The sequence below is a fragment of the Brachycentrus maculatus genome, unplaced genomic scaffold (assembly GCF_059751285.1).
Source record: "Brachycentrus maculatus isolate JH-2025_06_01 unplaced genomic scaffold, ASM5975128v1 h1tg000844l, whole genome shotgun sequence".
Taxonomy (NCBI): domain Eukaryota; kingdom Metazoa; phylum Arthropoda; class Insecta; order Trichoptera; family Brachycentridae; genus Brachycentrus; species Brachycentrus maculatus.
In genome coordinates this window covers 175637-203478 of record NW_028281571.1, presented here as the reverse complement: position 1 = coordinate 203478, position 27842 = coordinate 175637, and the positions used below count along the sequence as shown (strand labels likewise).

General features: G+C 30.1%; 1 protein-coding gene across 1 annotated transcript in view; it reads right to left on the bottom strand.

Moving 5' to 3' along the window:
* LOC148300064 (uncharacterized) overlaps positions 1–22430 on the bottom strand; it is a gene marked incomplete at its 3' end in the record, with an annotated part of 103923 nt that extends 81493 nt beyond the window's left edge. The window contains exon 1 of the mRNA XM_088275325.1: positions 22040–22430. The remainder of the gene's footprint in view (positions 1–22039) is intronic.
* Positions 22431–27842: the final 5412 nt, after the last annotated feature.

Genomic DNA, 27842 nt, shown 5'->3' with positions numbered 1-27842 from the left:
AACCTCAATTTCTAGACTAACCTTCCTACTCTATAATTCAAAACATCCCTGATATAATAATGGGTCTTGTGGGTTAACAGCCCCTTTTCAGACCGCTCATATTAGGGCGCATTCTGCTTGGAAAAGCACTCGGTTTACGCTAAAAAATAACTAGACTATAAAATTAATCAAATTTCTTATCTCGTTTTTATAATTTCTTCGTAATAAAAAATGTAATGTGGGTAGATCTGTGAAGTTTGAGAGAAGAATGATAGTGGATGTAGTGTTTACCTTCGTAGTCGAGTAGTGAGAACATTTGTTTACAGTGTTCGCGGTCCCGGGTAAGATTTATGTACATAAAAGTCAATATAAATAAAAGTATTTTAACTTTAATATTTTTTTTAGTTCAGGCTTCATTTGGCCACGCCTTGCTGTGACTCAGTCTGGTTAAATGGAAATAAAAGAAAATAAATTAACACACATTTCCCTTGTGTTTAATTTCACAATGCTTGTGAAGTAATGGAAATATCTCAGTGAAATGACAATGGGAACGAAAACATTGAAAATGTACAGTAACATCGGTGTAAAGAAATACGTTGAACAATGCTTGAGAAATGTTCAATATTGCATGCATTGCTGTTACTTTTAACATATAGCGCAGGCATTGCAGTAAAAAAACTGTCTGTAATAAAAAATCATTATAATTGTTTTCTGATATATTTTTGATTTATAAATATGTAATATATAAAAACACGCATGTACTTAAATGCAACGTTGTGTCAACATTTCAAATCAATCGGTGAACAACGTTTTATCGAGATTTAAGATTTTGAACAAATGAACATTTAGATTTATATTTGTATGAATTACACTGGACGTACCTGAAATTCAGGGCTGATCACCTTTCATTCATATATTTTACGATGAGGATAATCATTATAGCGCCTTGTACGATATTGGATACGAATAAAAATTAGAAGAAGATAGTTTAGAGTGTTTTTTGCATGATGAGCGTAAGAAAAGGTAAGATTTAAATATTTTTGCATGTGATCATTGCATATTTATAAATCAAATATTATAAAAAATAGTACGTTAAGAACTCTCAACGATTCGAACCTATGTACCGTAGAACGAGGCTATTTGAACTTTGATGTTTTACTTGAGCCCAGTGCAAATAAAAATCTGTATTTGGTCTACAATAATGAACCTGTTGACATGATTCATTGTTTCCCTAATAAGTGACACTTACGAGTATTGTCACGATACTTCGATCGATACCACGATCTTTTTTTTGTACAGGGCTCAAGTAACACATCAAAGTTCAAGTAGCCCTTTGTAGTTATACAAAGTAGCAGGTAAGACGAAGACTCGGTGCAGGAGCATGGGTGAGGACCTATCTGACATCAGATCCGTGATAATTCATTAGGAACTGTCACGAAAAGTGGTATCATACATTATAAAAATAGTGAAGAACATTGGTACCATTAACCAAGCTAGGACACAAAATTCCGAATCCTCTTCTAGTGCAGTGGAACAGAAAGCCTGTTGACGACAACAGTCCGGCTTCTCCTGAGGAGTTTTACGTTGTTATCTCTCAGCAATGATCAAATGCTGAGATTTTCCTGATAGGCATTCTTCTAATAAAATAAAACATTTTTTTAATTAGATGAAACATAAATCCACTTTCTGATCCATAAGCCTTGTTCATAATAAACAGTAAATAATACATGCAACTCCCATCTAAAAGAATAAAACAAAGTAGCAAAACGCACTACCAGTAAACTACAAAGCCGATGATCCTTGCAAATTAATAAACATCGCTTTTTACTTAAATCAGAATGAATCTTTAAATTATTTTTTAAAACAAATTTAAAAAGATGTTTGATAAATAATATTTACACGCGAGTAAAAACAGATATAATAAAGCCAAACAAACAGCTTCAACTGGTTTTTCAAAGGTATATTCATTTTACGCGAAATATATAAAGAGATTTTTTTTTAAAGCTCAGTGAAATGAAAAACGTTAACAAACAAGATATTAATATGTATGATGATGTTTATACGAGGTAAAAAATAAACCAAAAGCAGGCTTTTTTGAACAATTTGAAAAGCCTTTAATTTATACAGAGCTTTTGGAGAGAATTCTCTTTGAAATCTTTATATCCGTTTGAATACACAACAAAGCATTATTTTCCTTACGTAAATAATATCTGAACTTCAACATATTTACACAAAATATCATCGGAATGCTTTTTACATTAACAAAATCACTCAAATCACTTTGATATTAAATGTTGAATCTTAGCAATATTAATTGAATTCACATAAATTTGAGTATGTTAAAATATTTACCCACAAATGCTAGGTTCACTCCGTACGGAAGTTATCTCTTACCCTTTCTTAATCCTTCAACGTCCTGAGAATGCAAATCTAAAATTTAGACTCGAATACTCGTACAGTGTTTAAAAATGATGAGTAAAAATTAAATAATTAAAAAGGATTTGTGTTATCTGCTCTACATTTTATATATTTAAAGAGTGGAATACTTTTCAAATAAGATGCTAGTGACATATTGTAAACAATATTTTGATATTTCAACGTGTTATCTGAGTAAAATATGTGGGCAGGTAATCACACTGACGGTATATGTAGTAGTTATATGAATATTCGTTATTTAAAAAAAAAATTAACTTAAGTAAATATAAAATACAATATAACGTCCAATTCAATTTGTAAAGCGATTTTACAAAACGTTCCTATTTTATTAGTCAAACGTCCAATAAGATTTGTGTGACGTTATATTTAATATGTAAGGTGTCCGATTCGGTTTGAAAACGTCTAATTTAATTTGTCAAACGTCAAATTTGATTTGTAAAGCCTCTAATTTGATTTGAAAAATTTCCGATTCAAAGTGACAAACATGTAAGAAATTTCTCATGTTTTTAAACAATAAAATGAAAAGAAAATTGACTTTTGATAAACATAGCTGTATGATCCTATTACATGGGCATACTGACATACGGTATCATGTTTATTTTCTTTGTGGATCGCGTTCTAATGCCTTCAAAGAAAATCGATTAAAATGTTTTTCCCGGCACTACCTGTAGAACAGGCCACTAAGCCTATAAGCAAAACGAACATTGTGAAACACAGACTTCCAAATATGTTGTATTGAACTCTTCATTCCTAAGTAGATTATGAATATTGATAAATATTAAAGTGGTATATTGAAAATGAGTCGACTTCAATGTAAAAGGGTGGGTACTTACGAAGGCATCAATGGGGGTATTAATATTTCCAAACATATTTATGTTCCCATAAATTCACGTAAATACAATCGAACACACACGCACACACACAAACATATATTATATATATATATATATATATATATATATATATATATATATATATATATATATATATATATATATATATATATATATATATATATATATATATATATATATATATATATATGTATATATATATATATATATATATATATATTTATATATGTATGTATATATACATATATATATGAGTGAGTGTAAAAGTACGTAACCCATTTCTATAGGGTCTCTAATGCTCCCTAGACGACCTTTCTAAAACCTACTGAGGGGTGGTATCGCCCCCAAATCCCCAATGATCGAGACCAAATGTATGTAACGTATTTCGATTAAGAGAACGCTTCCTAATCATTTTATCCATGCAAACCCCAATGGTGTATAGGGTACTGCATCATATAAACGCAAGTTATCTTGATCGTCAACACATGAAGGAAAGGTGATCAGCCCTCCGTTTCAGGTACCAGGGTAATATTTAATAAATATTAGAGTGAAAATATCACTTATATTTATTTGACCCGGGACCTCCAGAACGGTAGCCGAGCGTGCTGACCATTATACTACGGAAGCGGATATCATCAAGCAATCAATCATACGATTTAAAAATTGGTCAGATTGAATAAATTGTATACTTTATTCGATATTCTTGAGTCTGAACATCGCCCAAGTTTATGGCGAAGACGGAAATGTAGTAATGGCTGAATTTAAAGGATGTTTCCTAAACAATTCAAAATGGAAACTCCCATCTGGAATTTCGCTACACCAAAGGTAATTCAATTTACTTCTCCCTTTGGAAAGATTGAGAATTCGAAAGAAAATTCTTCTTGTTGAAGTGAATCATAATATCATAAAGAATGCTCAGTTGAATCGAGGTACTTTGTATCTGAAAAAATCTTTTGTATTTCTGCTACTTTAATTGTTCAATGATATTTTAATAAATCATGAATTTTGGTGTTGAATGTCAAATGTTGAGCGGTTTTAAAGTATTCATTATTTAAGACAATGTTTTAACCGATTATATAAAAAATCAAATAATTTAAAATTTGAAAAGGTGAAAATTAAAAAAAATATATAGACTTTACAAAATAGATACGTAGGTACATTTAACAAATATTCCAAATTTGAGTAGTATGGTTGTCAATATGGGTAGAATTGGTGAATGTTATACGCGTGTAAAGTGATCATTTAAACCAGCCTATGATAGTAAGCCCTGTAAAAGCCCAGATTTCTTTATTTATTTTTTTTTAATTAACGTTTTACTTAGTAAATACCACTATTTCTTAAAATCTACTGTGACACGTGTTTCGATGCATTCCGCATCATTTTCAAACACCGTATATCTATGTGGAAATGTAAAAAAATAATGAAAAAATAACTTCTTATTGGATATTACCCAGATTTGTGAACAAGTATTTACACATACTCAAAATGTTTTTAATATGTTATTTGGAGAAATATTTCGTTTTTTCAAAACATCGTTGAAATAAGGCTTAAAAAGAGTAGATGCAATACTGTAAAAAACTATAAGTTAATATATCGTGGGTATTACCATAGCGAATGTTAATCTATGATGGTTTTTGTATGCATATGTAAGCAATACTATTTATCACATTATCATTATGATAAGATAACATTTACATTATCGAAAGATATTGAACATGGCCGATTCAATAAAATAAAATGTCATTGATAACTTCCTTATTTAAAAAAAAATTCTGAACATATTAATAATAAAATTCATCATTTTAATATTAAGTATCTTTATATAATTAATAGACTTTGTTTTCACCACTTTTTTTATTAATACAATTCAACCTAACGGTTTCAACAATACATTGTCATCATCAGGGTTTATTCTAGATCAAAAACACTAATGGAATCACACAAAAAACAGTATGAAGCTGCGCACGCATACATAAAGTTATTAATTTTGTAAAGATATTATAAAATGTAACACAAAGTATCTGCGAAAAACATTCAAGAAATTAAAATTAAGTGTTTGGATTTAAAAAAAAAACATAATTCGAGTATATAGATAAGATTAAAGTTTTTCATTGAAATTTTTTGGTGAAACTGTATTTTATATAAGTGAAAGCAAAAACCGAATAGCATTTTCCACTTTTATCTTATTTGACGATAACGACGAAACCCGATCACTGGTGAAATAAAATATCAGTGTAAAAAGCTATATAGTGGTTATTTTATTATATAATATAAAATTAATATAACAGATATTAATTTCAAAGATAGTATTATTTTGGTTACCGTTGTCTCAAGGTTCACGTTGGTTATGACGTCAGAAGCAAAGTTTGAACAGACGTCATCGTGCTCTCAGCTTAGGGGGATGTCAATGCAGACTGCACCGTGCAATTATCAGTTTTATTGGCCATTATTAATTAAAGTCTGGCAACATCCGCGCTCTAGCTGAATGAGTATCGTAAACCTTTGTTGCTTCAAGGCGACAACAGGACAATTAAATAATCCATAGAATTATAATATCAAATTGCAACTTTATAATTTGTAAGTATGTCTTCTAACCTTTTTCCGCACCAAATGGTGTATAGGTTACTGCATAGTACAGACACAGTGATATCTTGATCGTTACTTACTTACTAAAGGCAAGGTGATCAGTCCTGCACTTCAGGGATCAGCCCAGGGTAATATTAAATAAATATTACTGCGTAAAATCAAGAACTGCCCAGACAAATATTCTTCTTCATCTTTGATGAGATGTCAAAAAATATTATGAAAATTACTCCTGTAATTGGAGATAATCCAGATTTTGTGGACAAGTATTTGGACACAGTCAAAATGTTATAAATAAATTATCTGGTCAAATTATAAGCTTAAATAATAAAAATGAAAATGATATTATCTGGCGTTTCTCACGTGTGTGATTATAATCCAGGATTCAGACATCACATACTAATATAAGAGTTTCTGCTTAGTAAAAAGCTTCTTTACATCTCACCAATAGATGTCTCTAGTGAAGTTCTAGTGATTCAAGAACAAGATTTCTAAATTGGTTCATATATATAGAACTTTAGTAATGAATTTGAGTAGTGTGGTTGTCAACAATGAGTAGAATTGGTGAATGTTACACGTGTGTAAAGTGATCACTTAAACCAGCCTATGACGGTCGTCAGCCTCGTAAATGCCCAGACTTCTATATTTTTCTTCATCTTTGGTGAGATATAAAAAAATAATAAAATAGCATCATGTTTACGAATATTAACTATTTCCTCGGATTTTTAAAACGTGATATGTATTTCCGTTACATTCATATTTTTTGTTGATATGAAGTACTTAGTGATGAGTTTCTGTCGTTATTGTGATTGGCTTAACCTTGGCCAAGTTATTTATTTCACTTGACAAACTATTTAGACAAACAACAATTTGGTTTTTATAGCCTTCGATACTAGTTTCCGGACGAGTCGTGCTTTTCAGTCATTATATTTCAGTAACTTTTCAGTAAGTTATCTCCTATTTAAAAGTCACTATACGAGTACTTCAAGGTAGTGGCATAAGACTTTATTACTTCGTGAAGTATACAAAAATATGTTTTTTAAATGAACGGTTAGCTTTTAATGTACAATATTTTTAGTATGCGCAAAACTTTGTTCATATTTCTGGGTTTGCTTCTACTTGGGATTTATTTATATCGATATCATTGATATTGAGATTTTATTGATATCTTAAAAAAATAGTGGAGTGACAATTTTAGTAGTGTGGCTGTAATTATGAGACACAAAAAAAATCTCTTTGATAAAGACACATAATTTTTTCCTTTGCATACCATACGAGTATAACGTCCAACATTTAATTCTAGATTTATACGAAAAAATAATCATTTGTTCTGTGTATTTGTAATGTATTTTTACTAATTTTTCTTTCTTTACTATCCTACCTATAGACAAGCCTCTAAAACAAAAGCTTTGCGGGTTATTCCTTTTAAAAAAAGCTTTTAAAGTCTTTATCCAATACAAATCAACTGCCTTTTTTAAGAAAATGGAAACATTATTTCCCAAACATATATTTGAAAATTCACAAGTCATTAGTTTGTATTTAGGATAACAAGCAGTGTGACATTGGTGACAAACAGTGTAGGTTTTGTATTATCGATTGTATAATATATGTAGATACTATCAATTTATTTGGTTATTAGCATTAAATGTAATAAATTATTTACACATAGCTATAATCAATATGTTCAAGCCCGTCCCTAAATAAGAATAAGCGTGGGTGGGTATGTATAAACATATATACAAATATTGATATCTAATAGGAGCAGACCATACGTGTACGTAAAAAGCTACATATTATATAACAAAACCTCTCCAACATTCAGTGTTGAAACATGTTGAAGCAAAGAGTGAGGAAAGAACGGTTAAACAAATATATGAGGTGAGTGTATTTGGAATTTGAAGCAGAGGAAGAAAAAGAAAATCTTGACGTGATTAAAGGTGTGAGCGGTTTTAATTTTTTATGATAAAAAATGGCGGATGTTTCATCTCAAGTTGTAATTTAATCTCCTGTAATTTAATTTAATTTAATTTAATTTAACCTGTAATTTAATCTCAGATCATGAATTTATGACGAAAAATGAGGTACAGTGTTAACTAGCTAATCCGAACGTTGTGCAGTATAAGGGAATCGTTCGGTTTACTAAGTATTTTGAGTCAAAATGAGAGAAAAAAAATTACATTTAATGGAATGCTTTTTTTAAATAATTTTATAAAGGTCTCAATTGAAAAATTTCTAACAAATTAATATTTTTATTTGGATTGAAAAAAATAGATACTTTCACACTTTAAGTGTTTCCAAATACTGAGTTTTCTCTAATAGATATTACCCAATAACTTTGAATATTTCCCTGGTTTAACGCCAGTACCTATCCATTCCTGAAGATGATAAGGTGCTTCTTATCGGTTGGAAAAAAGTTATATAGTTATATATACAAAAAAGTGTCCGCCTCCGTAGTGTAATGGTCAGCACGCTCGGCTACCGTTCTGGAGGCCCCGGGTTCGATTCCCAGGGGGGGTTCAAATGAATGTGTGATTTTTTCACTCTAATATTTTTTCAATATTACCCTGGACTGGTACCCGAATCGAAGGGCTGATCATCTTTCATTCGTGTGTTAACGATCAAGATAATACTGTGTTTGTATAATGCAGTGCCCTATGCACCATTGGGGTGCGGATAAGGGTTTGAATTGAATTGGGAATATACAAGAAAAAATAGTGTTTGAAAAAGTTTGAGTTTCAGTTTTATTTCAATCAAGGAACCGAAACATAAATGTATCAATTACGTTTTTTTTAAACAAAACTAAATATTTGAGTTTTTATTATTTACGAAAATACTAATTCTGTGAGCATAAGCGGCTCATTATTAAAAATAGGTATCGAATTGTGGTAGAGTGGGCTCGAACCCAGAAACTCAGACTCAAGGGTCCGCGATACTAACCACGGGACCACAACCCGTAACGTTTAAATTTAGCATGTCATAAATTACCATACGACATATTAATTTGAACATTTTGTTGATATTTCAGTATTAATTAATGCAAGTTCGTATTACGTTATAATACGAAATCCGGATTAACGTAATTAGTGGCGGAGTTTATGGAAGCACGTTATGTTAGCCTTCGCGGTACAAGGTGGCAGTAACACAGAATGGCGAGCTTCCAACGTTGAAATATACGGCCAGTGCTTTGGTGGAAAGGCAGAATAAATAATTCCCATAAAAACGATATAATGACTTGAATACGCTTCGTTAGGACTGAACAATGAATTATATGTATTTAATCCACTTGGCGTGTTGGACAAAAAGATTGTAACATCGCTAACGAGGGATATGAGATTCAGCATGCTTTTCGTTTTAAGGGTTTATTTGAATTATTTTACCATGACAAATTTAATATTTTTTTAAATATCGTTTGATTCAATTAAATTCAAACCTTCATATAGTTTAAAGGACATTGCATCATAAAAACATCATATAATCATATATTTTCATCTTTGATGAGATGTCAAAAAATAATATGAATAAAAACTCCTTTAATTGGAAATAATCCAGATTTGTGAACAAGTATTTGGACACACTCAAAATGTTGTATTTAAATAAAGTGTTATCTTGATAGTTAACGCACGAAGGAAAGTTGATCATCCCTCCGCTTCAGGTTACTTACTCCAATTTACTTATTTGAACCCCCCCCCCTAGGAATCGAACACGGAACCTCCAGTAAGGAAGCCGAGCAAGCTGACCATTACACTACAGAGGTGGTATGTTGTATGGTAGATGTTTAAAATTAAGAAAAGCGTGTTGAGATGGTTTAGGTATGTGAACCGAATGAGTAAAGAAAGGATAGTTAACAAATTTACGAGGCGAATGTGGTAGGTAATAGGAGCAGAGAAAGACCGAAGAAAACTTGTTGGGATCAAGCATTTCAAATACTTGAATGTGGTCAGGTCTTGAGTCGGAATACTCGGCGGGTATATTTGAGAAGATATACGAATGTGGAAGAGGTGAATATTGTGTGCAAAAACAGATCTAAAATCAATTTTTTTTTACCATACGCTATATTTATCTCTTAATGTTTTTAATAGTTATTATAACATAAATGTGGAATTGTTTAATTGGCTTTATTTTTATTAATGTAACTATTTTTGTTAATGTAATGTAATGTTTAGTATTGTTAATGTAACTATTGTTTATTACTTACTTTTTTAAATGTAAAGCTGTACAATTCCTGAACAAAAAAAAATCTTCTCTCTCTGCCAACCCCTGTGGGGAAGCGGCATGATGGTATAGAAATATATCAGATCATATGGAGCTTTTAGAGGTCATAGGTTGAAATGACCAACATACTCTTGTTGGTAGAAGTTGTTAGAGCTAGTGCTAAAGGCACGCGTGCAGTTAATCGGTGCATTTGGACATATAATAGTATGCCTGCATTGCATAATGTGAGCGCTTCAGTATGCAGTTTCACTAGTCCTGATTTTTTCATGGCACTTTAACACGAATGCCGTTTTTTCAAAGCAATTTTACGTGTTGCTAACTTGATATAATGGGACTTAACGTGATTTATGCATATCAGCTTAGTGAATATGTATGAAAACATGGAGTTTATTTTCTTTTGCGATTAATATTTTGCTATCCATTTTATTGAAGGTTAAACATATTTTTTGTTTTAATTCGTGTTGAGTACAATATTACGTTGTAAGCATATAGACTTTTATTATTTTATTTATTGTTTCGGCATTAAATTTGTGGTAAGACATGTTACAATAATTAAAGAAAACACTTCGTTTTTTACCACTTGAGTTTTATTATAGACTACATGTTTCAGAAGTTAAACTTCCATCAAAACTTTTTAAACTTTTTTTTTTATACAGACCTGAATGATGGAAGTTTAACTTCTGAAACATGTAGTCTATAATAAAACTCAAGTGGTAAAAAACGAAGTGTTTTCTTTAATTATTGACTTTTATTGTTATAATTCAAATGTAACGTTGTTTTAAAATCACTATAAATATTTTATTGTAACTTAATGTTAATGCCCACCGGTTTCGAAGTTGACCGCTTCTTTATCAAGACTGAATAATACTAAAACACTATCTACTAAACAAAATTCAAAATATTTTGACGGTTATGCAAAGGAGCTTGGGTAGATTGCAAGTGGCTTTATTTTTTTTCTTTATTAGCAGTCACAGTCAAAACGGATCAGGGATGATGAGTGATTGGAAATATATTTAATAACGGACTTTTAGCAAAATCATTTACTTGTGTATTTATTAGTTGTAAATTATTATTAATTGCCTTTTTAATTCCTGATATTTCTAAGTAATCTACTTTATGTCCTCTATTTCATATGGGTAATATATTTAGACCTTTATTTTTATCAAATGTGTGACTATTTTCTGTTTGGTGACTGGCAAATTCAGAATAATTATTATTATTTAGTAAATGATAATAATTATTCTGAATGTGCCAATCACCTAATTTTAATTATAAAATGGAAAATCACAAAGTTAGTGCTTAAAATATTAATTATACTTTTATTATTTTTTCCAACTGATTAAATTACTGTTTTATCGATGTTAAATAAATCACTAAAACAAGAAGAAGATTTGCTTCTCAAAAATTATATATTACCTTTTGTGATCTATTTTTTAAAGGATAAATACATTTTTTGCTTTAATTCATATTGAATACAATATTACTTTGTAAGCATACAGACTTTTATTGTTATTTATAACTGATGTAACTATTGATTTATCAATGTTAAATAAAGAATTTAAAGAAGAAGAAGGTTCCGTTTTAGTGAAGGATAAATACATTTTGAATACTTGAATTCAAGTTATGTTTAATATTGCTTAGAAAGCATACAATGACTTTGATTAGTTTTTCTAACAGATACAGTTACTATCATCAATCTTAAATTATTGCGAGTTAGCACAAAAACAATGAGAATTAAAAGAAAATTATCCAATTCCATAATAATTACAATTAAAGTTTCTACATTTTTTTCATTTGGATAAAATGTATAGCTGCTGAAACACATAAAATGACGACTACATTGCTACAAAAAATATTTGTACTCAATTTATTGGAAAACTATAGAAACTGTGACAAAATAATCAAGAAATTAATTGATGGAAATAAGGGTGAGGACTTTTGAGGGGATACTTCCCGAGTCCTACAGAACTGTCAAAAATCAAAAGATTTTTTCCTTCTTATGTTTGTACAAAAATATGCTTAATTCGACTGGTCTTTAACTAAAAAAACTTAATTACCTCCTCTCTAAAAACAAATATTTGTCATTGCTGTAAAATTAAATTTTATTATATAACGATTTTTATTATGACGGTTGATTTCTGTATTTACATACTTATATACAAAAAAATTACATATATAAAGCATTCTAAATGATTCCACATTTTGGAAAACTATAAACTGAATTTTACACCCTTTTCGAAACCATTTTGAGTACCATAAAGAAACTTCGTAGGCTATAATAAAAATTTAAGTACCACATATTAAGGCATCACAGAAAAACATCATTTATTTTTTTATAGTTCTTTTTTAAGTATTCACTTTTAGCAATTTCGCTAGTTCAAGTTCAAGTGCTCTGTACTTTAATAGTTTCACATTAAAAGAGTATAGAAATTTCTAAAACAGACAGTGAATGAGTGAATGTAAAGTGATAATCATTATTTACGTGATAAATACCACTTTTTCTCAAAATCTTAAAATCAATAGTATTTGTAAATCAATAAATTAACAAAAAATTAATAAGAAATTTTCAACAGATTACTTTAATAAAAAAAATATATTGATATCGAATTACCTATATATTATTTTTCATTATAACCAGCAGCCGTAGACACTCGACTAAGAAATTGTCGTTACGGGTTTGACTCGCCAAATGTAATAAAATTCAAGTAATAAATATATTTTAAAAATTGGTCTCAGTATTTGTGATGTATTTTAATATGCCCTCCTTTTTTACTTTCCTATTTGCAAATAATCCTCTAAGAAAAAAAGGTTTTTTGGGCTCTTGACGTCTGTAAAAATTTTAATGTACTATGTATATTTTACCACATTTAAGCGTGTCCAAATACTTGTTCACAAATCTGGAATATATGCAATTATAGGAGTTTTTCAAACTATTTTTTGACATCTCATCAAAGATGAAGAAGAATATGGAAGTCTGGGCATTTATGAAGCTGACAACTGTCATAGGCATTGCCTATTATTTTCATCTCACCAATATATGAGTCCTTGTGAAGTTTTAGTGATTCAAGAATAATGTTTCGAAATTGGATGATCATATATATAGAACTTCCAAGAATTTAAGTAGTGTGGTTGTTAATAATGAATAGAATTTGTGAGTGTTACACAAGTGTAAAGTGATCACTCAAACCAGCCTATGACGGTTGTTAGCTCCGTAAATGCCCAGACTTCCATATTCATCTTCATATTTGATGAGACGTCAAAAAATAATATATTTTACCACTTGTCAAAATTATGATTTTAAATTTATTTTTGGTACCGCATATGAAATTTATTTTATTTATGATTAAATTTTTTAGTATATTTAGTGTTGTAAAATTTTTCAAATAAATGTCCATACGTAATCACCTAAACCGGCCAGTGAAAATTCGTTTAGCCTTGCACGTGCAAACATTTTTTTCTTTCTCAAAACTTATGTCTTTAAGTACAAAAATTATTAAAATGTGCACAAATCGTAGACGTAGAATGTTCTAAAGTTAAGAATATACGTCCTAAAATGGATGTATGAACCAAAAAAGGTTTAACAATTCCAAATAAAGTCATTAGGGACTACCAAGTTAATAAATTATTTTAAAAGTGTACAACTTATTGATCAATACTGTTGATTCCTTTCAAACACCTTATTGAGAACTTCATAAAAGGAGCTATATTTCTGATCTTGGTCGATTGCTTTGCTATTTCCCAAGAGAGAATACTCGCTCTCAGGATCGTATCCTAGATATAACACAATAATTTCTTTTCTATCTGATCCTGAATTATGAATTTATTATAGGTGTAGATGGATATGTTTGATGGGATGAAAATGATGTATGTGAAGGAAAATACCTGCTACACGGAAAAATTGGGGTGGGAGACAATCAAATATGGTAACAAATTAAAGAATTTCTGCTTACATAAAATGGGAGTAAAAATTAAATATATTAACAAATCAAAGAGTATTTGATTGATTAAAAGCTTATCACACCTCACCATAGATGTCTCTAGTCAAATTTTAGTGAATTCAAGCATTTCGTTTCGAACATGAACAATATATGGTATTAGAATTCTTGTCACTCATGGGTAGAATTGAGAAATGTTACACGTGTGTAAAGTGATAACTTAAACCAGCCTAATGCCCAGACTTTTATTTTCTTCTTCATCAATGTTAAGATGACAAAAAAAAAACTCCTTATTGGAGATAATCCAGATTTTTGAACAAGTATGTGGACACACTCAAAATATTGTAAGTAAAATATCATTTGAAATATCTTCAAGTTTAGTTGTTGGAGTTTAAAAAAATATTTTGCAATGTAAATCCTGTCTTAATAATTATATATAAACTATATTCGTAAATGTATTTTTTTAAGGTGTTAAAATTACGTTCGATGGGTTTGCGACACTGACGGACCCTAGCAAGAAGTGCCAGATGCGACAAATTTTACCAGACAATCTAACGCTGTACTCAAAGGAAACTTATTTTAATCTTCGATTTAACATTAAATATTATTTTATCCGGGAATAAACTATTTATTTCACCATAAACATCACAGAGAGCGCCCTTTAGGCAGCATTCTATAAAAATAGCACAGTTTAAATTATCCAAATTTATGACTTTTAAAAACTTATTACGTAAGTTGTGCATTGCTAATATTTATAAGCTTTTTTAACATTTCAACAAAGAAGAAGAATTATTCTGGGAACTTACAGGGCTAAAGACCTGTCATTGGTTGGTGATAAACCAGCCTATAACAGGTCGTAAGCGCTCTAAATGCCCAGAATTCTTCTTCATGTATGTTGAGATGTCACAAATGTAGAAAATAGCTCTTAAGTGGAAATAATCTCGATTTGTGATGAAGTATTTGGACACACTCTAAATGTTGTATTAAAAAAATCATTATTAATCATACAAAGATTTTTTTTATATTTGTACAAACGTATAAATTTAAAATGTAAACATACACCAATAAATAACACAAAAATGTCAGTTCTGGCCTTTGGATTTTAGAAAGTAGTGGAAAGGATTTATAATTAGGATTAATACCTAGAAAATAATTTTTACTAACTTTACATATACATTCTCAAATATATTCTCATAATAAAGCGTTATAAAATCTACATTATTTGCAAAACCTTCAAAACCTGTCATATTTTACAATTCCCCAAAGTCAAACGGAAGACTGAAGTTGGCAAAGAGTTTGTAGTATTTGATGACTCAGCAGAAAAAGCGAACGTATTCTAACAGGTATTATTCAAGAAATCTCAAATTTTGGTACGTTTACTTTTAAATAAAATTCAGCTTAATACTTTAATTATTGAAGAGAGACCAATTAAAATACGCACTGAATTATGAAAGATTTGCAGAAAAAATATCTGACAATGCGTTAAATTATAATAACACTGAAAATAAATTATTAACCCCAAAATTTGTTTGAAAGAAGGAGATTATTTCAATAAATGTATTAATAATATTGACTTTGGCCAATATCTGTATACGACATATTGTTCGATTCTTTGAACACGTTGCGCGTGGCAATGAGGATAGCCTGGTTGTGAACGATGCCTGGAGGTGAAGAGAGGGAGAGAAGGATCCCCACACGATGGACCTATCAAGTTAGCACAGTAGCAGGCTCCTCGACGGTTGGAGCGCTACGTGCAGCGCAGTCAAGGGATGACTGGTCATTGCTTGGACAAGGGTCACAACCCTTAGTAATGACGACATAGATGGAGAAGAATGAATTGATAAGATTTATTTAAATTTGTTGGTGTATATTTTAAAAATGCTTACGAATTCTAATACCTATATTTATTATATTTGAAAGCACTATTTATGTTTCATAATTTCCATCTCTATTTTAATGTACACAATTCTGAAACATCCTGTGGGTATTACTGAAAGTAGGAACTTAAGTAGGTATGAAGTATACAAGTAAAAGCCTTCAATTCCGACCACATCCTTAAGCTGTTTACCATCAATAAAATATGAAGAAAACGGAAGATGTACATAAATAACGCTTCACCTTCGAATATTGTTAATGACGAAATAATGCTGGGGTAACCGGCTTCAAAAGGCTTAGAAAAGGTTGAATTGTGTCCCAGGGATGACAAATATTTAGACCGGAAATATTTTTTCAATTGATTTACTTAGCTTAACCTTTTAAGTGGACTTATATAAGAAAGGCTGTTCGCGGAAGGCCGTAACATTTTGAGATAAGTAAAACGCAACAAAATTATAAACATATGTATATCTATATATACACACACACACACACACACACATTTATATATATATAAATATATATATATATATATATATATATATATATATATATATATATATATATATATATATATATATATATATATAAATATATATGTATATATATATGTATATAACTATATATATATAATATATATATATATATATATATATATATATATATGTTTATATATATATATATATATATATATATATATATATATATATATATATATATATATATATATATATATATATATATATATGTATATATATATATATATATATATATATATATATATATATATATATATATATATATATATATATATATACTCTCATGTATTTTAATATATTTTTTCTCCTATATTTTTCAGTTGGCGCCAAAATTCACCGACTTAACTTTTTTTTACCAGATCTATTATATTGAAACATATACCCACATGTAAAAAGGTTCCAAAATCATTACATTTAAACAAGTTTCGTTGTAAAATATTACACAAGTTCGTTAAATGATCACTCAAACTAGATGCCATGTCGTAAGCCCAGGGATGATCAGATTTCCATCGAATTTCATTATAATAAAAGGATAGATCTTTGATTTCAAGTTATTGTATGACCTATGATATTGATGCATCATCCGTACATTGTTTTGTTCAGTGTCTAAAAAAATTAAATCAAACAACTTTTTTTTTAAATTGTTGTTTTCACAGTAAAAAGCAGTCACGGGGTATTACTTTTTATTTTATTTGGGTCAGCCCTTTCAAATATTGATAAGGTCTGACCTTCTACTAACGTAATCTGTAGGGTATTATGGCGAGTACTTAATAAACTAACACAGAAAGTCACTTAGGTTCGATTCGATAAGATACATTACTTAGCTCCAATCAAAATATCTTATTTCAAAAAGAGTATTATTCATAACAGGATAACGGCTAAGCTGTTTTCGAACTTGATTAACTAAGAAAAAATACGCCATGTTGATGATAATTCGTGTTATATACACAAACGATAACGCTCTAAGTGCTTTTTTTATATGAAAGCTTTAAATGTATAACAGTCATAACGTAACAATGACATATACAAAATTTTGAGTGTGTACAAATACTTGTTCGCAAATATATTCACCTATTTTTATATTATTATATTATATTTATAATTAGATTAATATTAAAAATAACTTCAATAATTAGAGATAATCCAGAATTGTGTACAAGTATTTAGACACACTCAAATGTTCTAATTAAATAAACTGGTTTAATTACAAGCTGAAAATAAATAGTAAAATGAAAAGTTTTTCGTGTTTGTGATTATGAAGCAGGATTCTGATACAAATATAAGAGAAAAAGCTTCTTTAATCTCGCCATAGACGTCCCTAGTGAAAGAATTTGAGTACTGTGGTTGTCAATCATGGGTAGCCCTGTAAATACGTAGACTTCCAAATGCTTCTTTTTCTATTTTTTTTCTATTTTTTTTCTATTTTTTTTCTATTTTCATCATATATAAATAATGTACGTATTTGCCATTTGATCCTTAAAAGCTTGCACACTTTACCTCAAGATTTGTTAAAAAGATAAATAAGTAAATATCTACAACATTTTGAGTGTGTCCAAATACTTGTTCACAAAATCTGGATTATCTCCAATTACGGGAGTTATTTTCATATTATTTTTTGACATCTCATCAAAGATGAAGAAGAATATGGAAGTCTGGGCATTTACGGGGCTTACGACCGTCATAGGCTAATTTAAGTGATCACTTTACACACGTGTAACATTCACCAATTCTACCCATTATTGACAACCAAACTACTCAAATTCTTGGAAGTTCTATATATATGAACCAATTTAGAAACCTTGTTCATGAATCACTAGAACTTCACTGGAGACATCCATTGGTGAGATGTAAACAAGCTTTTTACTAAGCAGAAACTCTTATATTAGTATGTGAGATCCGAATCCTGGATTATAATCACACACATGAGAAACGCCAGAAAATACCATTTTCATTTAGTGAAGTTCTAGTGATTCATGAACAAGGTTTCTAAATTGGTTCATATATATAGAACTTCCAAGAATTTGAGTAGTGTGGTTGTCAATAATGGGTAGAATTGGTGAATGTTACACGTGTGTAAAGTGATCACTTAAACCAGCCTATGACGGTCGTAAGCCCCGTAAATGCCCAGACTTTCATATTCTTCTTCATCTTTGATGAAATGTCAAAAAATAATAAGTAAATATCTTTTCACTAACTGATTCGGCAGTTACTCTGTGATAAAATATATCTAAATTAAAAATTAATGAATATCATCTTCATTATCAATAATTTGGAAATACCTTCACGATTTTTTAAACTTATTAATGCTCTTATTTGTTCTATTTTTATTGTATCCTAAATGATGTTTAGGTCATTTGAGCTTTAGAGACTAAGACTAGCACACTTTACCTCAAGGTTTGGAATAAAGATAAGTAAATAAATAGCATCTTGATGATAAATAATTTGTATAAAAGTATTTGGAAATACATTCTTGAAAAATTGTGACTCATTGTATCACTAAAATAGGTGCGCAGTTAATCGACAGCCTGTATACAAATTTACGATACATCTTTCAATATATCGACCAACCAAAATATGTGTACATAATTTTAACGAATTACTCATGTGTAGTGTTCAATTATTTACAAATAGAGTCGTCGATGTTGGAGCATTATCATAATTTAATAAGGCGCTAAGAAAGTCATGGATATTGATTCAATTACAAAATATGTACATATATATATATATATATATATATATATATATATATATATATATATATATATATATATATATATATATATATATATATATATATATATATATATATATATATATATATATATATATATATATATATATATATATATATATATATATATATATATATATATATATATATATATATATATATATATATATATATATTTTGGGACAGGTAGATGATTTCATATATTTGGGTAGTATGTTTTCTAGGGATGGAAAGATTGATAAAGACATAGAAAAGAGAGTGAATGCTGGGAACAGAGTGAATGGTGCACTTAAATCAGTTTTAGCAAATAAAAATCTATCAGCGGAAGCTAAACTGGCAGTACACAATGGAGTTCTAGTTCCAACCCTTATGTATGGAAGCGAAGCATAGAGTTGGCAAAAGAAGGATGAAAGTAGACTGAATGCAGTCGAAATGCGATCCCTCAGACGAATGTGTGCAAAACGATGTTTGATAGATGTTCGAATGATGAAATAAGGAAAGAATGTAAGGCTGAGATAAGCATTATCGATAAAATTAAGAAAGGTGTGTTGAGATGGTTTGGACATGCGGAGCGTATGAGTGAAGAAAGAACGGTTAAACAAATTTATGAGGCGAATGTAGTTGGAAAAAGAAGAAGAGGACGAACGAGGAAAACTTGGCACAATCAGGTATGTCAAATACTTGAAAGCGGCCGGGTCAGGAGTCGTAATAATCGTCGGGTATGTATCGAGGAGATGCATGAACGAGGAAGAGGCGAAGAATGTTTGCAAAGACAGAGTAGTGTGGCGTTCTATTCTCTCTGCCTACCCCTGCGTTGAAGTGGCATGATGGTTAGTTAGTTAGTCAGTTTATAATGATAAAGAAATAAAAAAAATTATAAAAAAATATATATATATGTATATATATATATATATATATATATATATATATATATATATATATATATATATATATATATATGCATATAATTTTTTTTAAATCCGGTCTTATGCGAAAAAATTTAAAACATCCTGTTAATATTAAACATGCTTAAATTCAAGTGTTGCTGTATGTGAACAATTTTTAGCAGCCATGATAATCACAAAAGTTTGTATCAAAACTTCAAAAGTGCAAAAATATTTGATTCCTTTTTTGTCACTTCACAACGAGAGTCGGAAGACAATAAACAGAATTTTGTTTGTGTTTTGTATGGTTTATTCAAACATATCTATCGTTAACAAAGTATTCATGTTTTAAAAAAGTGGTTTTCTTATTTTAAATAATTTTTACATAACAGACTTTCGGCTTCAGCGGACATCCCCTCCCTCAAATTAGTCCGTTATATCGAGGTTTTACTGTAGTTATTAAACTTTAATGGCTACTCATTGTTCTATTCAATATCTTCAAGATTTGAGTAGAATCTACTTATTGAAAATACGTTTGAGCAATTTCATCTTTCGGTTAAATTAAAACATACACACTTTTAATTATGATGTTACCTCAGGTTTAATCAAAGCGTAGGAATGTTTGAGATAACTATTCGTGGATGCATTGAAGAAGGTACCACAAATTCGGTAACTAACTAACTCACCAACACGCCGCTTCCCCGCAGTAGTAGGCAGAGAGAATAGAACGCCACAGTACTCTGTCTTAGCGTATCAATTAAATAAGTTAAGTGCCAGGTCTTAAGCACTGCTCTTAAGTATCTTTAATTTAAATAAAAATCGATAGAAGTTTCATTTTAAGTTGAGACATCTACAATTTAATAATTTTTTTTAACATTAATAATTTTCACTTATTTAACGTATATAAGAATATTATCTTCAGATGAGATTGAAAATTAAGCATTTTTATTTTATTATACGTATGTTTACCCAACTCAAATCAGTCGCAAGTGAAAAAAATCATATTTTATTTTGAAAAATAAAAATACTTAATTTTTTTATCCACTCACATTGAGTGGGAAGTCTTTTTAAAATATTTATTTGAAGCACTAACTTTGTGATTATCCATTTTATATTTGAAATGTAACTTTGTTTTAAAAGCACTATAAATATTTTATTATAAATAAATTATAATGTCTACCGGTTTCGAAGCTAACCGCTGCTTTATTCCCTGATCCCTTTTGACTGTGACTGCCAATAAAAAAAAATAAACCCACTTGAGATCTACCTAATCTTCTTTCCCTAAAAGTCAAAATATTTTGAATATTGTTTAGTATATAGTGTTTTAGTATTAATCACTCTTGATAAAGGAAGCGGTTAGCTTCGAAACCGGTAGACATTATAATTAAGTAATAATAAAATATTTATTAACAATATTTTGAATGTTAATAATGGGTAGAATTGGTGAATGTTACATTTGAGCAAAGTGATCACTTAAACCAGCCTATGACGGTCGTCAGCCCCGTAAATGCCCAGACTTCCATATTCTTCTTCATCTTTGATGAGATGTCAAAAAGTAATATTTAAAAAATAATAATATGGAAATATTTATAGTGATTTTAATATAAAGTAACATTCTAATTATAAAGTCTTTTTATTTCTCAACTTAATATATCACTATGATCTACAAAGTTAATGCTTTCAAAATTCAAAATAGAAAAAAGCTGTAACTAGAGTAGTTACCTGCAAATAAATATCACACGACACTTTTAATCGACGAAAATAATTGTTTTTTTGAAAAAAGAAATATTTAATTTATATCAATAGTTATTTACGGATAATTGGATCGATACGGCACGATCATGATCGTTAGATTATTCGAAATATAGAAATAGTTACACATATTAGGATGCACTTGTAAATAAATTAAGCCGGAATTCAAACCCGGTTTTGTCATATGATAAATGCACTTCGATCATTGGAAAGTGCATTATTTGAGCCTTATTTTGTATGTTAAAAAATATATACATACCGACCACCTTCTAACTCCCAGTTTTCTTTGGAAGATCACTCATTCAAACGGGACACATAAAACACAAACAAAATTAACGAGTATTGTCGAAAATACCAGTCAATATATACTTTTGAAATCGTCAAATTCGCGATGTATCAAAACATCATTCACTTTGCACAGAGCATGCACAAATAAATTCATAAACAAAATATAATCAACACAAATTCAAAAGTCAATTAACGAAAAGTACACAAAAAAGTATATATTTCCAATGTTTTCGTATCCCAAGGGTTATGGACAGCAACTGGTATGCATATGTAATTAGTTCGTTACCGAATTAAAAGGGTTTTTAATTATTTTCAATTGATTTCGCGACACGACCACTCTCGACCGACGGCAGTTCTAGACTGGGGAAAAGTCGGGAAAAGACCTCGATAGGTCCCTACTGACATCTGTCGGAGGAAAATATAAGCAATTTTATTTCAGGTATTCAGCGCGCGCAGTTTGTATAGAATTTTCAGACCCTTTTCATGAAAACTGATAAGTAATATATATTTTTTATAGCACGCGTGTTTGAAATCAATTAGTCGGAACGATTAAAATAATTATTATTATTGTTACCTTTTTTACGGTATCAATTGTGTAATATATTAGGAAATAAAAAAAGGCCATTAAAACATCATTTCTTTTCATTCTGTAAAAGAAATAAATAAATTGAAATCATTGGATTTTTACCTCTTTTTTTTCCTTTATTTTATTCATTGATTGTTAAAAAATTGATAGGGAAAAATCAATGTTGAAAATTTACTTAGTTAATCTGACTAAATATAAATGAGAATAAAATACTCATTTAAATGTTCAATAATCGGCAAATAAAATAAAAGTAAAGATTGGTTTATGAATAAATAAAATTTGTTAATTGAATGTAAAAATACTAATTCTCTTTCATTTAAACATTATAATTAATAACTTTTATTTTATACGGAATATAAACGAAAATAAAATGGTAAATACCTATATTTCTTAAAATCTATTGTCACACGTGTTTCTATTGTCATCATTTTCAAACGTTGCTGAATAAGGTATTTGAAAATGATGAGGAAAGCATCGAAACACGCGTCACAATAGATTAAAAAAATAGTGGTACGAGTATTTACTAAGTTAAACATAAGTTGAAAATGGATAGAATGAGTGAGGAAAGAACAGTAAAACAAATTTATGAGGCGAATGTTAGCCGGAAAAGAAGCAGAGGAAGACCGAGAAAAACATGGCACGATCAGGTATGCCAAATACTTGAAAGTGGTCAGGTTAGGAGTCGTAACAATCGGCGGGTTTGTATGAGGAGATGCATGAACGTGGAAGAGGCGAAGAATGTTTGCAAGGACAGAGTGGTGTGGCGCTCTATTCTCTCTGCCTACCCCTGCGGGGAAGCGGCGTGATGGTTAGTTAGTTAGTTAGTTAGTTAGATAGATATTACCACAAAGTGACTGCCGAATCAGTTATTGAGATAAAAAAAGGCTTATTCAAATGTTAAATCCTCACCTAACATTGACTTACTTAGTGAATTTTAAATTAAAAATGTTAATTTGTGCTTGCTGTCAATAAATTTGGTAAAAATATTAATTCTCTTCTATTTCAGGATTATAATTGATAACCATTATATTTATAGATGAGAATAAAATGAATATTAAAATGTTGAATACTCAGCAAACCCAAGAATACTTACCAAGACAATTTCAAATTAAACATGTATTTTTTTTATTTAAAATTTACTTGGCAAATCACTTTGCTGAGAAAATGAAATTAGTTAAAAATTGTGAAAAATTTCTTTGTCTTGTATTTCTGGATTATACTTTGTTACTTTTGTCTTCTTGCAGAATATCAATTAAATAAAATGATTATTCAAATGTTGAATAATCAGCAATCTGACTAACCAAGTAAATTTAAAGTTAAACATTTAAATTTTTAATAGAAAATTTACTTGATAAATCAGTTTGCTGAGAAAATGAGATTAGTTAAAAAATAGTAAAAATATTCATATGTAAAAATAAATAAATATAAAAATATAATAAATAAATATAGTAAAAATATAAATATTCTATGTCCGCCTCCGTGGTGTAATGGTCAGCACGCTCGGCTACCGTTCTGGAGGTCCCGGGTTCGATTCCCAAGGGGGGTAAAATAAATATAAGTGATTTTTTCACTGTAATATTTATTCAATACTACCTTGGACTGGTATGTGAAGCGGAGGGCTGATCACCTTTCCTTCATGTGTAAACGATCAAGATAACTCTGCGTTTATATGACGCAGTGCCCTATGCACCATTAGGTGCGGATAAGGGTTTTTTTTATTATTAAAAATATTCGCTCTCTTATATTTTTTAATTACAATTTGTTGCTTTTATCTTTTTGCACAATTATAAGTTAAAAGGAAATGATAATTCAAAAGTTGAATAATCAATAATCCAATTCACCAAGTAAATTTTAAATTAAACATTTACATTTTTCAATTAGAACTTACTTGGTGAAGGAGATTTCTGAGAAAATGAAATAAGTTAAAAAATGTGAAAAATATTCATTCTCCTTCCTTTCAGGATTACCTTTATCTCTGTGCGGAATATAAATGAGAATAAAATGTTTATTCAAATATTGAATGCTCAGCAAACTGACTGAGAATTTGTCCGATTGCCCTTACCGATAAAAATGTTACCCTATAAAAAAAGGCTTCCGTCAAGTGGTGGATTATATATTATGAAGACCGGCGGTGAAAATCGAAGACGCTATAAAATTTTAAGAGGGTTATTATTATTTTATCAGACTACCTCCAGGAGAATTTGTAGAGCCAACTTGACGAGCTTGTGGCTCAATTGCCAACAGAGGCGGATTCGAAAGCATTGCATTGCGACATTTGGCATCAATGTTTATATATTTAAAAGAAAAATAAACATTGAAAATCATACAAATTTTAAATAGGTTTCAAAACGAACTTCTACAGAGGAAATATTCTGTTTTTTTTTAAACAAACCTAACCTACAGCAACAAAACAAAAACATTTGGGCGTCAGGCAAAGTTTGTTTTTAAACAAACTTTACCTAACGCCCAAATGACTCTGAAATCTAACTACGGCTTATGCAACACCGCTTATCATGACTCTACTCAGGCTTAAACTTTTTAAGTTTCATAGCCTTTGCCTACTCGTGAGTAGATTAACTCTTTATGTTTAAAGTAAGTATAATTTCATGTTATTCGTGAGTGAGAATTCTGGGCAAAAACACTCGCTGAAAAACAATAATAAAAGTCATAATTAACTCAAATAGTCAAAGAATTATATGCTAAAACAATCGTTACATATGTATTTTAGAATAACTTTCACATAACACAAGAAGGCACCTCTCAGTAAAGCACACACATCTCAATTAATACATTTAATAATTTTTAATTTAAATTTTACTTGTAAAAGAAAAACACTTGTTTTTTACAACTTGAGTTTTTTTTTTACTCACGTGGTAAATAAAAAGTGTTTTTAGTTTACAATGTTATCATGTCTTACCACAAAGTGGATGCCAAGACAATAAATAAAAAAAGTTTTAAAATAAGTGAATACCACAATTTTGTGGTATCTACAAGATCCAAACACATCAAACAAAACCCAACAAATACCTCCTTTGGTCAAGAAAACTTTAATTATTATTCAATAAAGTTGTACAACCTGCTTCCATTATCCGTCATTTAAAAAAACTAATTATAAAAGAGCAATTCATAATAGATGCGGGCAGATCTGAAATAGATAGCATCTTTCTGCCATGTCGTATTTGATATCGTTTTTTAATCCGCAATGGCTGCGCCATCTGTTGAACGTAACAATACGCATTAATACACAATACTAAGCGTTGCTTATAGCGGACCGTGTGCTTCTAGACATGTCATCACATACCATGTATATTCAATATTTTCGACTGCTTCCTTGTTATACAGATTTTTAATAGTATCATGGCTTCACAAACATTTCATTAAACAAATTTTTAAACTATCATAAATCTCATGTCGCTGAGTGTAGTAGTCAACCATGGGTAGAATGATAAATGTTACACGAGCTTAAAGTGATCACCTAACCAGCCTACACGAGGTCATAAGCCCTGTTCTTAACTTCCAAAAATTGACTCGTTCGGTTGACTAATCATGGGTAGAATGGTGAATGTTACACGTAAATAAAGTGATCACTTTAACCCGACTTTGAGAGGGGCGACCCCTGTAAAAACCTAGACTTCCGCTTCCTTCTTCAACCATGTAGAGGTATCAAATTTGTACAAACCAGTAAATCAGCATTTTTTCTTGCGCAATAAAAGAACTAAAATGGTTTCACTCCAACCAGCGCATAAATCTTTAATCTCTCAAGCTACTTTATAATATTCTTCACAACCCCAATAAACCTAAATATTTTTCTGAAAATTTTATATACCTCTCAGATCATGGTCTATCACTTCGTTCTTCCCGAGAAAGAAAACTTTCCATCCCTTACCATAACACATCCTTCTTCAGTAATTCCTTATCTGTCCAAGCGTCCAGACTATGGTATGAATGACCTCTCCGCGTAAACAAATGCACCTTCTCTAATAACTTTTCAAAAAAGTCTGGGACACTACTATTTATCACTAGAATCCTAACTGTCCACCAAATCTCCTCTCTTTGTTTTTCCCTCTACCTCCTTCCCTAAACTCCCTTTTTCCTTTGCCTTCCTTATCATCTTTTGTAATTTATCTTTTTGTTCAAGTACTATCTACCCTCTGATTTTAAACAACTTTATATGGTATCAAACGTTTTGATCAATATCACTAGTATGTTGTTGGTCGGTTGGAAAATATTGCTTTTTAGCAATAAGTCCGCCAGTGTATTTACTTATTTTCTGTACATAAAGTTTAAATAGATAAATAAAAAGATCTAACATTTCTATTTCATTGATATTTGATCTAGTTCGTCTCTTTTATTGTGTACTAGATGTATTGACGTATTTTTTATTCAGTGCGTGACTTACTTTCCTACTTGTATCCGTCATACACACACACAGTACCAAAGCGATTGTTACACGAATAGAAACCATTATCTACTAACTCCATTCTGCTTACCGGTTTCTCAATACTCGCTACCAGTCTTCGTCTTCTTTATGAAGCTTTTCACCATTTCAACCAGTGGGGCGGGGAATCTGTGGCCTTAACCCTCCCTTCCCGGTGTTTTGTACCTTTACACATTGCTTCTAATAACTATCAATATCTCTATAAATATAATAAATACAAGGCTAAGATTCTAGATACTCTTCCATAACACATTTACGCATTGATTTAAATAATAATATTGGTAATAATCAGAATTTATCGGGTAGATGGGAGGTATTTTGTGAATATCGGAAACAAATTCGCGTATAAACAGCGCGTGGAGAGTGTGTGGGAACCGCCGCACTATATTCGCATCTTGCATACTTGCACTGTGCAAGCGTGAGGAGCTCAAAGCTCAATGTTCCCTGGCTAGCGGCTACCGGACTGGTGGCAGTAGCTTTTAGGCTTCCAACAAGAGTGGACCTATGCTTGTTCCGTGAGCGTTGCCAGATTGTTTTTTTTTATATTTTCAGCAAATAAATCTAAATTGTTATAATTGTTGACTTCATTTATAATTAATTAAGGGGATTAGATATGAATGTCCGTATTTTTACGATTTAAAATCGCTATTTTTTTATTGTTTAGTGACTACCCAACACGGGGACCCGCGTATATATTTTAGTACCGGAAGGGAAAGGTTAAAGACTTGTGGCATTTAAAAAAAAATAATG